This window comes from Epinephelus lanceolatus, chromosome 7 (assembly GCF_041903045.1).
Source record: "Epinephelus lanceolatus isolate andai-2023 chromosome 7, ASM4190304v1, whole genome shotgun sequence".
Lineage (NCBI taxonomy): Eukaryota > Metazoa > Chordata > Actinopteri > Perciformes > Serranidae > Epinephelus > Epinephelus lanceolatus.
In genome coordinates, this window is record NC_135740.1 from 938570 (window position 1) to 955762 (window position 17193).

At 45.0% G+C, this 17193-nt stretch overlaps 1 long non-coding RNA gene across 1 annotated transcript; it reads right to left on the bottom strand.

The window, feature by feature from the left end:
- Window positions 1–608: 608 nt before the first annotated feature.
- On the bottom strand, window positions 609–10589 carry LOC144463769 (uncharacterized). Its single transcript, XR_013491772.1, has 3 exons — window positions 10115–10589; window positions 2149–2855; window positions 609–1261 (listed from the first exon to the last, which is right to left on the bottom strand). It is a non-coding gene; the product is annotated as an uncharacterized LOC144463769 (long non-coding RNA).
- Between the last annotated feature and the right edge of the window lie 6604 nt (window positions 10590–17193).

Consider the following 17193-nt stretch of genomic DNA (forward strand, 5'->3'; position numbering starts at 1 on the left):
ACATTCAGATCAGCTGAAATCATCTCAGTATTCTCATTGTTCACACATCTAAAACTTATATAGTGAAACACAACTTATAGTAAAACACATAACATCATTCTATTCCCAACAGTCCCCCTTTTGGCCTCATAGGACTGAGGCCACTTTTTTTTTTAGTCTCAATGTATCCAGGTCCCCCTTTTTAGGTCTTTTGATTACTGCACATTTTGTTTCTTTTGAAACAAAAAGTTATAACTCCCCCTTTTGGTCTCATACACATGAGACCACTCACACCTTGTCTTCTCCTGAGTCTGAGTCCGAATCTGAATCAGTAGGCGGCTCTCCTAACAGGGTGGCCGTCTCCATTTGAGTCATTTGATATGGTGGGGGCTGTGGATGTTTTCTCTCCACAGCTGTCACTATGATTCTTTCACAGAGTGACCGGATACATGGGATACAACAACAACCACATAATGCTAACACCGCGAGCATTCCCACCAGAGACAAGAATACCGATACCACTAAATCTTTCCACTTACCAAACCACTTCTCGAAGATACCACCCAGGGGTTTATCAATGCCTGAGTGTTCATGCATTTCCTCAGAGAGCGTGCACAGCCCTTCTAGTGCCTTAGTTACTGACCCGTCCGGAGCTGTGTTGTTTGGGATGAAGGTGCAGCAGAGGCCCTGGAACATAGAGCAGACACCCCCTTTCTCCGCCAAAAGCATGTCTAACGCAATTCGGTTCTGTACTGTCATCAGGGAGGTGGCTGCCAGTTGTTCAGAGAGTCCCCCAACTGCGTCCCTAGTGCTGTTGGCCAGTCTAAGAACATTGTAATGCACATAATTAATTCTGTCCACATTTTTGTTAGGGGTGATGGGAAACAGTGCAGCTAGTATGGGTATGTTTTCAAAACCAGCGGCCATTTGGTCAGCCAATTTGTACTGGTCTGGGACCCCACGAGGAACACCTATGGCGTCCATGTACGTGGTTGTTCCCTGGCTCATATCAAATGCATTTCTTTTCTGTCTACCTGGGTTGGTCTGGGTATCCCTCATCCCTAACAGGACCAGGGGTACAGCTAGTCGGACCAGTGCACACGTACCAACCCAGGAGGATGGCAGGGACAAGTGGAGGGTCTTATCTCCACAGTACCAGAACAGGTCCCCTCTAGCCTGAACCATGCTGCTGGCGTTCTGCCACGTACTCACATTCAGTGTTCTCTGGCACCAGTCAGCTTGCATCTGTCCCATATCAGTTACCACCCCGGTGGAGAGGTTCCTATGGACACAAGTGTAGTTGGCGATTCTGGGACTAAACGTTGGTGGGATGGTGTGATTCTTTATGGGTGGAAACAGAGAACTCAGAGTGGTACAATCAGCAGGATCAGGATACATGGTCATATTTATCATACAGTTAAAACCAACAGGGTCTGTGTCGGGATACAAAGGGGCTGGAGTGGTGAACAGTGTAGGTCTAGCGGATGAGCATACGATGCAATTTGACATGTTCATGGATTCTGCTGTCGCCGCCACCCAGTCTAACCATAGGTTTCTGTCTCCATAGCCTGTGGCCAATCTGACTACGTCACTGCGGGTCAATTTAGAGTAGTCAATGTTTATCACGCCTGTGTTCTGTTGGGGTTCAGGCGCCTTGGTTACATTACTTGGGGATACGGTGATATTAGTAGGGGGAGGATTCAATAAGGTTAGTTTAATTAGTCCCATGGTATCAGTGCCACTGTGGTCTACTCCCACCACCAAATACATTGTGTTGTTGGTGCGATCTCCGCATTTGGTGCGGTGCCTAATTGAGTTTGACCATGGGTTTGTTGTGAGATTATACACGCTTAGCAATACCGGATTCTGCTTATGGGAGCCTGGGAGAGGCTGAAGCTGCTGCCTCTGTATCTTTATCTTTTTCCCAACGTCCTGTCCTCCTACCCTATATGGTGGTGGGTCCCAAAGCCCAGAATACGTCATCACATCTCTCCATCTTCCACACCACGGATTGTGTGTGGGCCCTCCCCATGAGAATCCGCATATGTACACGTCATACCCCCTCCAATTTGGATCCTTTCCTTTACAGTTTATTACGGAGCACAAGTCAAACTGGAACCCTGTACTTTGCCCCATTATGTATGTCAATTCTACTCCACCATACTTAGCTATGCAGGAGTCTGACGTTCCACTCCCTGGTGTGTTTCTCCTGGTTCGGTTTCGTGGTGGTTCTACGGCTTTGTCTCTGAGAGAAGACTCATAATACAACAGAGGTAAAACAATAACACAGGTTAACACAACAACTCCCAACACACACCACTTATGGTGGCGTGGTTCTAATCCTAATAATTCTAATAACAATTTCATTTCTTTATTTTGTATTGCAAAAAGGTAAATATAAACGTGTAAAATATAAGAGTAGATATGGAGTGTAAATGTTCTGCAAGCGAGTCTTTCTTGTATCCTGGCTTTATATTACTCCAATGTACTCTGGGCAAAGTGTTGCTTCAAAGGAGCTTCAAACCTTCGCATTGATCACAGGATATCTCCTCCGTACTTATGCTAAGCTAAATGAATAAATGTCTGTGTGAGTAAGCTGTGTGTGTGGTTTTTTTTTTTTTAATCTTTAGTGTCTCTTATGTCCTCCAGTGTTCAGGCAGGTGTCTCTGCCACTGCACACTGACTCCAGTGATACCATGTGTCACCTTTTCCCTGTAGTTTGACGGCGTGGGACGTCCGTTCCACGACTTTGTAGGGACCAGTCCACCTTGCCTCTGACCACTTTCGTTTGATCACCTTGAGCAGGACCCACTCTGATGTTGGGGGTTCTTTCACTTCTGCTCCCTCCTGAGCTGTGGTCACCTGTTTGGAGAAAGCTGACACCAATGCTGTTAGTTGGTCATAATACGGTTTGTATTGCATAAGGCTTTCTACTTCTTCTGTAGTTTGGATCCCAGCTCCCGGTCCCGGGAACTGGTGTCCTGTTTTTAGTTCATATGGCGTGAACCCCGTCAATGAGTTCACTGAACTCCTGATTGACATTAGAGCTAGGAGTAAAGCATCTACCCAGCTCATTTTAGTCTGAGCACAGATTTTGCCTATTTTTCCCTTAATAGACTGGTTCATCCTTTCCACCTTGCCCTGTGACTGAGGATGATAGACTGTGCCAAATGTGTGTTTTAGCCCCAATGCCTTCTCTACCTGCTGTAGGTCTTTGTTTTTAAAGTGAGTCCCGTTATCAGATCTGATTCGTTTGGGGAACCCGTGCCTGGGGATATATTGATTTATCAGAAATTTGATTACTGTCTTTGCATCCTCTGATTTGGCAGGTATGGCTTCTGGCCAGCCGGTGTATGCATCCACCGCCACCAGAAGGTACCTGTGTCCTCCCACTCTTTCTATCATGTCTGTATAGTCAATGATGACCTCTTGACCTGGGAGTTTAGGGAGAGGAAATTTCCCCTGGTGTGGTTTCACTGTGGGTCTGACATTATATTCTGTACATATTTTACATTCTCTGATGTGATTCTCAATCATGGCTGGCAGAAAAGGGTGCCACCAATGAGTGAGACCTCGCACCATTTGCATCTTTCCACAATGAGTCATGCCGTGAGCCTCCTGGAGGACTGATTTCATCAGCCCTGGGGGTAACACTGGTCTTCCATCCGGAGACCTCCACAAACCCTCTGTTCTCACTGCTCCTCTCTCTTTCCAGACTGTAAGCTCCTGTGGAGAAGCTTTCTGCTGCTCTGCTATTAACATATTTACATCACATGGTGGCAAGAGATCATGTACTGTTTTCTCTGTTTGTAGCATGATATACTGTGGACTATATCCTGCCTTTCTCTTGGCTGCCATGTCTGCAGCCTCATTTCCCCTAGCGATAGCTGTCCCTGCTTTATCATGGCCCTTACACTTAATGACTGCTACTTGTGCTGGCTTCATCAGAGCCTCCTGTAGCCTTTTCATATCTTTTTCGTGTTTAATGGGGGTTTTTGCTGCTGTTAAAAAACCAGATCTGATCCACTGTGTCATTTCCACATGGATTGCTCCTACAACATATGCAGAGTCTGTGTAGATGTTCACTCTCTTCCCTTCTGACCATTCTAGAGCTGCAATCACTGCCTGGAGCTCAGCCAACTGCGAGGACTCTTTCCCTGTCACCCTTTCCGTGAGGACTTCCTCAAACCCTGTTTCTGTCTGTCTCACCACTGCATATGCTGCTTTCAGTCCCTCAGTTGGATGCCTGAAACAGCATCCGTCTGTGAACAGTGTTTCCTCTGCGTTAGACAGGGGCTTCACCTGCAAATCTTCTCTCACCCTGATGTCTTTCTGCACCTTTTCCTCACATCTGTGTGGCTCGCCCTCTCCCATGTTATCTGCCATGTTTACACCTTCATGTGTGAATGTTATGTGTGGTGCATTTAAGATCTTTTCCAGCCTCGTCTGTCTGAGTGATGTCATAGTAAATGCCACTGAGTTTACATATGCCACTATGCTGTGCGTTGTTAGTACAGTCAGTGCGTGTCCCATCACTATGTGTGCTATTTTCTGCAAAATTTTTGCCACTCCTGCTGCATGTCGTGTGCACGGTGGGTGTCTATCCTCGGTTGGGTCTAAGGATATGCTTACATACATCAGCACCTGTCTGCCTCCCCCTTTTTTCTGAAAAAGCACACCAGAGGTGGTGTGTGCCTTTTCAGAAATGTCAAGAAAAAATGGTAGCTTGTAGTCGGGGATGGCTAGATCAGTAGCGGTAGAGAGTGCCTGTTTGAGGGAGATAAATGAGATTTCAGCGTCAGTGGTCCATACCAGGGGAGCAGTAAGATTGCGCATGCCCTGTGCGTTAACCATGGCACGCAAAGGATGGGTTAGTTCGCCATAAGAGGCCACATAGTGCTTGCTGTACCCTGTGAGGCCCAAAAATGACAACATGTCTTTCACGGTATGTGGTTTTGGGTGATGCAGAATCGATTCTCTGTGTGACGGGGACACAGCCGTGCCCTTAGCTGACACTATGCGACCCAGGAACGAGACCTGCTGCCTACAACATTGTAGCTTGGGTTTAGAGACTTTAAACCCTGTGTGTGGTGTAGGCGTAGTAAGACAGAGCGTGTGGCCTCTAGGCAGGTGGAGGGATCGGGTGCAGCCAAGAGGATGTCATCAACGTACTGGATTACCACAACCCCTTCTGGTAGTGACAATTCGGCCAGCTGCTGTTTGAGAACCTGATTGAAAAGACCAGGGGACAGAATGAACCCCTGTGGAACGCGAGTGTAACGCAGCTGACTACCACGATGAGTGAATGAGAAAATGTCGCGAAGGGGCGGCGCGAGAGGTAGGCAGAAAAAGGCATTAGCAAGGTCTATACAGGAAAACCACTTATGTTCTGGTGACAGGCTAGACATGGCGGTGTATGGGTTTGGCACTGGTACTGTGAGCGTGGAGATTACTGCATTAATGCGTCTGAGATCATGCGCCATGCGATATTTGCCTGTATTCTGTTTCTCTACAGGAAGAATGGGTGTGTTCCAGCTGGAGTTTGAGGCCTCCAACACTCCAGCCTGTAACAGACCCTCTATAGTGTCTGCAATACCAGCCTCAGCCGCTGGCTTGTGATGATATTGATTCTGCCAAATCGGTGTCCAATCATTTAACTCAAATGTAATGGGGGTGACCTGTGCACAGTAGCCCACATCGGTGGGCCCAGAAGACCAGAGAGAATCAGGAAGTGTGTGTAACATGCGTTTTGCGTCTGGATGGTCAGTCTTTTCCCTGCCATGAAACCTCTCTATCTGTCGGTGTTCCAGGATCGCCTTGTCTGTAGCTCCCTGCCTGATGCGATATGCTTTCTCAGAGGGTGAGAAATCCACCTGAGGAATTTGGGTGCGGATCCAATCAGTGAGTTGCATTAACCTCTTACACATAGGGCCCAAGTCTTTGGCCTGATGTTTTGCATGGATTGCCAGAGATATGTGAGGGGAGGCTTCTTCCTCCCCCTCATACCACTGTTGCTGTTCTGAATCGAGGTCAACAGCTGCAGCCACTCCCTCATTACCCACCAGTATACAGGACGATTGTATATCCCACCTGTGACCTTCAATTTCATTATAAAAGGCCTGCTGATACATTTCATCTCCTTTTCTATCATAATAGAGTGTTACATGGAAGGGATCAGGAGGAGGTGTGTAGGGATTTAATGACTGAACCCAAGGGCGCCACGACTGATAGAGAGCGCAAATCCCAGGAGTTGCTGTGGTGTTTGGCTCGAGGAGGCCCCAGTAGATATCTGCCCACTGTCCTTCAGCTGTGGGGGATGTGTCTGCAGATAACAACATTTGTGAAGATGAATGCACAGTTGACAATGAGCAGTTCACAGTGTAGCCGTTTGGGAATGTCACTATCAGTCCGTCCGGGCTGCACAGGATGGAGGCTCCACACTTTAATAACACATCTCTGCCCAAAAGGTTAACAGGACATGCCATTGAGGAAACAAATGTGTGTGGAAATGTCTGATCTGCTTGGAGTATGGTAGTGGTGAGTGGTTTTGTGAGTGGCAGATTTTCTGATTGACCCGAGAACCCAGTTAATTCAACCGCTGATGATGACATGTGGACACAGGGAGGTTTAATGTGGAATACGGTGCCCCCGTGTCTAACATGAAAGGCAGTTCTTGATTCAGTACTTTCAGTTGCAGGTAGGGGTCTGCCAGCCCCTCCCGCGTAGGGGTTCTTGGGCCCCGTCAATATCCTTGGGAATCTTCCCAGGTCATCAGAGGATATTGACCCTGCGGAGCGACAGTGGCATTGGGTGCTTGATGCACATAATCTTGATAACCTCCCCTGTGCGGTCCCTGATATCCGCCCCTGGGGGATCTGTTTCCACCACCCCTGGGAGGTCTGAGCTGCCCGCCTCGCATCCGGTGCATCCTGTCCTCCAACCACTCGGGGTCAGCGTTACATGAGTGGGTCTGGTGTGGACAGCGTTCCCGCCAATGCGATGGGTCTCCACAAAGGAAGCACCCCCCATCGCCCTGACCCCCTCTTGGGCCGCCACGATTTCCCCCCCTGCCTCTGAATCTTCCTGTACCACCTCGGGAGCCGCTCCAATGGGGAGGGCGAGGTTCTACCCCCTCAGGGGTTGGAAAAAGATCTGGGGTAACTGTGGGTGATGGCTGAGGCTGCTGAATCATTTGATTGGTTGATTTTTTGTCTTTTTTCACATCGTTCGTTTTACGACGTGCATCCTCCAATTGAAGTTTGAGCAGCTGAACCTGTGCTGAGTCTGTGTTTTCCTTCTGTTCCGCCTGCTTAGCTCTGTGTCTTTTCATGTGGTGTGTGAGGTGTTTCTCCCACTGTTCAGTGGAACAGCCAGGAAGGTCAGGGTTGTTCTCTAATGATTCTTTTACCTTCGTGGGCAGTCCCTCTAACACGGCCTTTCTGAACAGGGTGGTTTGTAGGTCACAGGACCCTGGGTGTACTCCAGCCACATCTACCCATGTGTTCTTACATCTGCTAAGGAATGCTGCGGTGTTTTCGTCAGGTTTGATGTGAAATGTGAGTGTGTGCATGGCGCCAGACGGAATGGGAAACTGTTGTCGCATGGTGGGCGAATGGCTCTTTATCTGCTAAATTAACTGTTTTTGCCAGCGTCTCAAGTGCAGTTAATCCCAGCTGGAGAGCTGTTGTCCCAATAGCGCTCTCCAGTCCCCTAATGCTAATTTGTGACCCATGGTTTGTTTACAGAAATGCTCCATCCAGGGGCCTCCTCCCTCTAATGGCAGGGGCATCTTATCTAGAATGCAGTGCATATCCGTAAAGGAGAAGGGTTGGTATACCTCTCCTCCTCCTGGGGTCTTTTCCAGGAGTGGCATGGCGAATGTTTTTGGCTTGTTCTTATTTTGTCGGAGATTATAAGGAGAACCTGGACGACCTGAACGTGAGCTCGCAGCACTGTGTGGCATTTTGATTGATTTCATTATTCCTGTTAGTCTTACAGCCTTTGTATCATAGTCACCCTCAGAGTCTGACCCTGACCATCCTTGACTTTCCTCATCCTCCATCTCCTCTATCTCAGAACACTCCTCTGGTTCTTCTATCCTTTCCTCATCTCTCCTTTCTCTGTTGCTTCTATCTGACCTCTCTCTTTGTGCCCTCAACTGAAACACTGCCTCTGCTAGTGGTCTCGGCTACTCCTCCGTTGCTTCCACTTTAGGGGTGCTGGAGGAAAGAGGGCTCTGTTTCATGCTTTTCTTGCTGTCTCTGCTCTCTATGCTGCGCACATCATCCTGCATGTCCCTACTACTGTCTGCGGATCTCAGAGTCTCCTGATGCACATTCCGCGCGCCCGCCACAATACTCATCACGTCCTGTCTCAGTGCTTCCACCTGTAGTATTCCCTGTCTTATTTCCTTCATCACTTCCTCTTTGGCCTTCACATACTCTTCTTCCCCTATCACATCTGTATTAAGCACACCGTCTTTAATCATCAACACTGGCATTTGCATATTCTTCCCTGAATATGGTGGGGGAATTGAAGCTGTGGGTGTTTGGGGTAGCTCAGGATACAACCTATTGGAGGTGGGCTCTGGTGGGGGTGAGGCTGGATCCTTTGCAGGAGCAGACAGAGGTTGCTTATCTCTGTTTTGTTTTTTGTGACTTTTGTCTGTGTTTTTCCAATAGGCCATGGCTGTAACTGCCATCTGATGGAGCAGAGCTCGTTTGCGCTCCTTCATTTCTTTCTGATTTTTCCATTTTCTCTTTATAAATTTAGGTTCATTCTCCTTTTTAGCGTGTTCTTCCACATCATTTTGTGCTTTTACTTCTGCAGCCTGCAATTTCTTTGTGACGTTTCCCTCCTCATCATCCCCAGGCAACTCACCTTGTGCCTGTAATGCCTTCCACAGCTCATCAAACTCTCTACCAACTTCCTGTCTCCGCTTATCCTCTACTCCTGACAACAACTGTTGTGAGTGTTCTGAGTTTTTACCAGCATGGGAGGGCAGCCTCCCTGCTCGCGACAGTCCCTGTCGAATTCGCCGATCATCACGTTTCTCTGTCCCTCTTCCGCTCTGACTTGTTTCTACCAGTAAGGTACTGCTGCACACAATAAAAAACAAAAACAAAACAAAACTATACACAATGCTTTGTGCCACGTGACCGCTCTACAATGCAGTTCACGCGGGCTTATTATTCCCCTTTTATCGCTGTGATTTCGCTGCTTAAGTTCCACCAGTTGCAGGCCGACACATCCAAGCTTCTACACCACTCTCCTAGGAGGGTACGGGATGCCTATGGCTCGGCGACAACTAGCTTCTATCTTAAGGCAAAATTACACAGCTTCCTCTTTTTCTTCCCCACAGAACACGACCACCGCTCAGGCACTGAAAGAGCAGGAATTTGAGTCACCTCTAATAGACTCTACACAACTCTCTTGCCCCGTAAAAATAGCTGGTTGTCGGTAAGCCACCCACACAACAATATCCCCTTAAAAGACTTATTTATTTACACTCCCAATATCAGGGTGGTTCTGCGGACCATTGAATAGATGTCTCAACATGAGCGATAGTATTCAGTGTTAGGGATCACATGGAAAACGCTCCCCTGCCCGCAGAACTCTGTAACCTCTTTTTTGTGTTGTAACAATCTACACAAAGGTCTTTCAACCTCAGACAACCCGTGTCTTCAGACTATATTCTCAGCTGTCCAAGGAGCAACCTTATGGGTTTCCCCCCAAGCTTATCCACCTCAGGACACTCGTCTTTTTCTTTTTTAGAGATTAGATGGAAAACCTAATCTCAGGGCTTTTCACCCGACTATGTTTCATATTTAGGAGTCAAATTTATGATTTGCTCCAGGGCCTTACACCCGACTATGTTTCATATTTAGGAGTCAAATTTATGATTTGCTCCAGGGCCTTTCACCCTGTCCTGTCGAGGTGTTGACTATGTTTCGTATTTAGGAGTCAAATTTATGATTTGCTCCAGGGCCTTTCACCCTGCCCCGGGGCATTTCACTTTTGTGTTTTGTTTTAATTTTATTCCTTTACATTTTAGACTAGGAGACTTTAGTACAATGACAACACAAGTTTTAGTGTTTCCAATTGCAGAACTTTGATAAAACAGGCGTCTGCTTACCTTCTTTTTAGGCCGCGGCAAGTGTTGTCACGATACTGCTGTCCTCCGCTGTTGAATGTCTTTTGTCCCGTCACTCCTCCGGCTTCATCACGTCGGGGTCACCAATTGATGGACTAAGAGTCTCATCCTACTCTCTAATGTGCTATGTGTGAGCTCAGTCCTGTGTGTTCTTTAATGAAGCAATAGGAGAAGATATTCGGTCTCAGTTAATGTAGTTTATTAAGCAGTAAAGGAATAAAATTACAGAGCTCTGGGTCTCAACTTCACGTCCCTGACGAACAACAAAGGTGTGTCAGTTCACGAAGTCTGACCTCCTGTCCTTTCCCTGACCCAGTATATTTGAGCGTAACAGAGTGTCATTGTGCACGCAAGGCGCTGTCCTCTTCTCATTGGCAGTTCCACTTCCATTCACATTCAGATCAGCTGAAATCATCTCAGTATTCTCATTGTTCACACATCTAAAACTTATATAGTGAAACACAACTTATAGTAAAACACATAACATCATTCTATTCCCAACAGTACATTCATTTAGATACAGTCTGGCTCAGTCTGGTTTTATGCAGGGTTTACTCAATGCCAACCACATTATTTCTAATAAAGTAGATCATTTTTAATGGAGTGGAGTTCACAGAAAATACCACCTCATATATATGCACATATCAAAAATTCCTATAGGCTAGTCCATACTGTATCCATACTGTATCTATTTGTTATTTCATCAATCAGAATCAGAATCAGAATCAGCTTTATTGGCCAAGTATGTGAACACATACAAGGAATTTGACTCAGTTTTTTTCCTTTGCTCACAATGTACAGATGTAAACATGAACATAAACATAACATAACAAACATTCAACTTGAAGAACAAAAGAATGGTATAAAAAATTAAATAAGTAAATAAGTAAGTAAAGTGTCAAGTGTTCAGAGGCCCTGTCTATTATAAATATGTATTTAAGTATATATACAATATTTTATTTACAGTGTGGATTTGTAGTGCAATTTAGTCTGTATGTAAAAGTCTGTGGGTGGATGGAGTCAGGGGGTCAGGGGGTTACTGACACTGGGTGACTGATATAGTGTTCATCAGTGTGACGGCCTGGGGAAAGAAACTCTTCTTGTGTCTGGCTGTTTTGGCGTACGGTGTTCTGTAGCGCCTGCCAGAGGGGAGAAGTTCAAACAGATTGTGTCCAGAGTGTGATGGGTCTGCAGAGATGTTTCCTGCCCGTTTCCTGACTCTGGATGAGTATAGGTCCTCGATGGTGGGCAGTTTAGCACCAGTGATTTTTTCTGCAGTCCTGATTGTCCGTTTCAGTCTGTTCCTGTCCTGTTTGGTGGCTGATTGTTATTTCATCAGGGTTAATAATATTCTCATCTCAGCCTCATGCAGCCCACTGTCAACATTAACTGTCATCATCATGTTGGCTGTTATAGACTATAAACAATACTATGCCCTTAAATTCACACATTCTCATGTTACTACTCAGATGGTTACTGCTTTCATTCACTAAATTATTTTTGTCTTGTCCATAACTGTCAGCTTACTGACATATTGACAGTATGTTTATTATCTATTCACGGTATGTTATACTTACTTATATCATAATCAACACTTATGTTGACTATCCCACATCGACATCCTCCGGGATCCATATTCTTCATGTCTACATACTATCTATAATTTTGTCACCCATGATTGTCCACTGTGATTTTATGTTGGTCTATTCTGTACATGCAACAGTCATTATAGTTTTTAATGCTTGTTGTGTTTGTGGCAAATGTGCTTACTTGCAGCCATAGCTGAAGATTGTTTTGGTTTGTGTTAGGCGATGTACTGTATGGTCAGCCTACCTCAGACCGACTGTACAAAAACAAAGAAATGGAAGTTGTACTCAACCTTTAAATTTAACATTGCTTTGACGAATTTTTACTTGATTATGTGTACTAGAAAATAATAAGTTGGTAAAAACACAGCAAATTGTGGCAGTTTTATGTTAAGACAGCAAAACCTTTTTGTGTTCAGCATAACTGTGCAACTCTTGTTGATATTACATGTTTTTGTTATGTAAAGTGAACACATTTTTCATTTTATTGAACAAGAAAGTGACTGCTTGTCATATGAACATAAAAACATTGAGTACATATTTTTACAACCATTTTTTTTAGTTCATTCAACTATCAAAATATATGCTAAGTGCACAAAGTATGTGTTGTTAATTGGCCTTGAAATAAATAGGCTACATCGGCTTTATACATTTAAGTGAAATTAACTCAAAAATCAAAAATTGCTGACTTAACATAAAAAAAATCATGTTGTGCTCACAAGGGATGAGTGTTTGTGTCAAGTGAACATAAAGTTTTAATGTCATTTTGACATCCCTGAACATTTGTGTGGACTTTACAATAAAATTTTGTGCTGTATACAGTGAGACAGTCAAGAAGTGGCTACGTTATGCACCAGAGAGGAGTGGCGGAGTACCAAGGAAAGAAAAAAATTAGTTGGATCCTAGCTCCTAAGCTGTTTCGTACATGTTGAACTGGGTCCTATAATTCTTAAGGATTCCCTGTTGAGCTGCAGTGGAAGTATAGTAACAAAAAGATGGACTAAAAAAAAACTGTAATGTTGAAAGATATTTGGCTAATTCAGGCAGCTGAAGCTTAATATTAGCTCCAGATAAACTTTTATATACATTTTTGCACAGAAGTAGGCTTGTGGATTTAACGTTCAGTACAGGAGGAATGATTCTGGCAAGAAAACCCTAGTTCAATGTTTATTTAGGCACTGGACTATTGCTTTAACTGTTTTTTGTTTGGTATCTTTGGAAACATTGGGATGTCAACTAGAATTTAAAAAAAAAAACATTTGTACTGACTGGCTGAGAGGTTAAACATTTCTGGTAGTGATGTGCAGAGTGCCCAGTATTTGTATCTGTATTTGTTGAGGCAGCAAAAAGGATTGCCTTTCAAATTAGTTTAATAAAGAACTAAATAAATATTGGTCTCTTCTTTTGGTTCATCGAGAATGCAGTAAAGCAGCGGTTCTCAACCTGGGGGTCGGCACCCTAAGTGTGATCGCAGAGAGGTGGCAGTGGGGTCGTACATTTGCAACTTTGATAAGATACAAAGATATAATCAAGTGTGGGGTCCCCCCAAAAATGTCCCTGTAAAATGGGGTCCTGGTATAAAAAGGTTGAGAACCACTGCAGTAAAGCATACTTAATGGCCCATTTCAGCACATTTCAACCTTCGTCTGTATGTTTTTAATATGCCTCATTCAAGCCAAAAACAATCACTTTACTTTTTTGGGTGTTATATTAGTTCTACAGGGGTTGCTCCAAACTTGTTTAACAGTGACATCACTGCCATTCAGCCATATGGCAGTTATTAGAATTAGTGAGCATGATGTCACTGGTAGACAAGTTTGGAGCAACCCCTGCAGAACTATATAACACCCAAAAAAGTAAAGTGATTATTTTTGGCTTGAATGAGGCATATTAAAAACATAGACTAAAGTTAAAAAGTGCCGAAATGGTCCTTTAATAATAACATTGTTTCAATGTAGAATCAACGTAATTTCAATGCATATATACAGTACAGGCAAAAAGTTTGGACACACCTTCTCATCCAATGCGTTTTCTTTATTTTCATGACTATTTACATTGTAGATTCTCACTGAAGGCATCAAAACTATGAATGAACACATGTGGAGTTATGTACTTAACAAAAAAAGGTGAAATAACTGAAAACATGTTTTATATTCTAGTTTCTTCAAAATAGCCACCCTTTGCTCTGATTACTGCTTTGCACACTCTTGGCATTCTCTCGATGAGCTTCAAGAGGTAGTCACCTGAAATGGTTTTCCAACAGTCTTGAAGGAGTTCCCAGAGGTGTTTAGCACTTGTTGGCCCCTTTGCCTTCACTCTGCGGTCCAGCTCACCCCAAACCATCTCGATTGGGTTCAGGTCCGGTGACTGTGGAGGCCAGGTCATCTGCCGCAGCACTCCATCACTCTCCTTCTTGGTCAAATAGCCCTTACACAGCCTGGAGGTGTGTTTGGGGTCATTGTCCTGTTGAAAAATAAATGATCATCCAACTAAATGCAAACCGGATGGGATGGCATGTCGCTGCAGGATGCTGTGGTAGCCATGCTGGTTCAGTGTGCCTTCAATTTTGAATAAATCCCCAACAGTGTCACCAGCAAAACACCCCCACACCATCACACCTCCTCCTCCATGCTTCACAGTGGGAACCAGGCATGTGGAATCCATCCGTTCACCTTTTCTGCGTCTCACAAAGACACGGCGGTTGGAACCAAAGATCTCAAATTTGGACTCATCAGACCAAAGCACAGATTTCCACTGGTCTAATGTCCATTCCTTGTGTTTCTTGGCCCAAACAAATCTCTTCTGCTTGTTGCCTCTCCTTAGCAGTGGTTTCCTAGCAGCTATTTGACCATGGAGGCCTGATTCGCACAGTCTCCTCTTAACAGTTGTTCTAGAGATGGGTCTGCTGCTAGAACTCTGTGTGGCATTCATCTGGTCTCTGATCTGAGCTGCTGTTAACTTGCAATTTCTGAGGCTGGTGACTCGAATGAACTTATCCTCAGAAGCAGAGGTGACTCTTGGTCTTCCTTTCCTGGGTCGGTCCTCATGTGTGCCAGTTTCGTTGTAGCGCTTGATGGTTTTTGCGACTCCACTTGGGGACACATTTAAAGTTTTTGCAATTTTCCGGACTGAGTGACCTTCATTTCTTAAAGTAATGATGGCCACTCGTTTTTCTTTAGTTAGCTGATTGGTTCTTGCCATAATATGAATTTTAACAGTTGTCCAATAGGGCTGTCGGCTGTGTATTAACCTGACTTCTGCACAACACAACTGATGGTCCCAACCCCATTGATAAAGCAAGAAATTCCACTAATTAACCCTGATAAGGCACACCTGTGAAGTGGAAACCATTTCAGGTGACTACCTCTTGAAGCTCATCGAGAGAATGCCAAGAGTGTGCAAAGCAGTAATCAGAGCAAAGGGTGGCTATTTTGAAGAAACTAGAATATAAAACATGTTTTCAGTTATGTCACCTTTTTTTGTTAAGTACATAACTCCCATGTGTTCATTCATAGTTTTGATGCCTTCAGTGAGAATCTACAATGTAAATAGTCATGAAAATAAAGAAAACGCATTGGATGAGAAGGTGTGTCCAAACTTTTGGCCTGTACTGTAGATGAATCAATATTGATTCAATGTTAGGACTGATTGACAATTCTACATTGTTTCAATGTTGAACATAACGTAGTTGAATCAATATTGATTCAATGTCGAGACTCATTGAAAATTCAATGTTATTTCAATGTTGATCACAACGAGCACTTTCAATGTTATTTTCAGCAATGTTGATTCAATCTTAAGCCATGACAATATCTCAGTGTTGATTCAATGGCTTTTTGCTTTCTGGGTCTCCACAGTGACACACGTGTCCTGTCATGTTTCAGGCTGCCGCTGCGGCGGTGGCGACTTTTCATCCTTCACCACTGAACATCAACTTGGTATAAATCCTTCATGCATTGTCTGATTTCCTCAAAATTTCACATGTGTGATGAGGGTCCACCCCTGAACGCACCTGGCCACATCTGGTTACGCTCATAGCGCCACCTGGTGGATGAATGAAACATTGCGTTTTTTCGCTCCTGCCAGGTTTTTTCTCGCTTCTCGCTTCACACCACAGCCCCCACGTGCCTCAGGCCCCCACGGTTGCATGGGGGAGTGAGGGCCCAATCACAGCTGCTTGCAGTTTTAATTATTATTATTCTTTACCCGACTTCGTGCCCCAATTTCGCCCCTTTCCCAAATTTCAAAATGCTTCTAACTTTACACACTCGTCCGGCCCCATCCGAAATTCGCCCCCTACAGATTTTCAAAAACCCCTCCCCATTGGGGTTAGCTTGTCGTAGGCAAACAAAATTTGGTACGCACATGTATCATACCACAACGCACAAAAAAGTTTCTTGACGTCATGGTAAAATCCCAACAGGAAGTCAGCCATTTTGTTTTGAATTTTTTCGTTCCGGCGATTTCCACAACTTAAATTTGAACAAACTCCTCCTACGGATTTAGTCCGATCGATTTCAAATTGGCTACAGATCATCCTGAGAACATGCTGATCAAAAGTTATTAAAAGCTTTTCTCTACGTCAAGGGGCGTGGCCGCTAGGGCATGACAAATTTTGCCTACTTTTTGTTTTCTTGCCATCGAATTTCGAACGGCTCTCCCACCCACATACTTGATCTCAGCAGCTTAAAACTTGCTGAACATGATGATGGCTCCGCCCTGAACGCCCCGATATGTTAATGTTGATGTTGATGCGCAAGAGTGGCGTCACTGGTTTCCCCGCCACTTCGGTCCGGTAAAACACAGCTTTTAATCCAGTTTCTCGCTTCTTTTATTAACGAACCACTTGCTCTCAGCTTTTATTGTATGTACTTTTTAAACATGGACTAAGGTTTTAAGCCATCGGGCCTGTGGTTGTCACGGATCATAGACTACCGCAGAAGTGAACGCGGAAGTCGCCAGCCGAACTGCATTAGCGAGGCGCCAACTTTTAAAAATCGTTTAACTGTGGGAGACCTACAACTCACCACCTGAAGCGGACTGCCCCCTTAAAATTGGGGAAGGTCCCCTTGGACATTTCGGCCCCATGACCGAGGGTAAAAATTTTAACTCACCTCCGTGTGTTGATACTGTGTCAAGGGGAATGGATCTCCAGCACAGGCCGCAGGTATGTTGGCGGTGTGTGAGTCCTGCCTCCCAACCCTGTCAAAACTGAGGGAGAGCATCTCCGGACTGCAGGCCGACCTCAAGGAGAGGGAAAAGATCCTCATGGATTTTACCACGGTCGCCACGACCCAGGCGAAACATATTGCTCACCTGACGGCATCCGGCGCTGGTGACCGGAGTATGATGGCCACAAACAACACCACCCTGCCGTGGACCAGCTCCATAACCACCGGAACTCAGACACCAGCACTAGCCGAGTCCCGCTGGCACCGCCAGGGAGCCAAGCCCAAATGATCGGCACTCTCCACC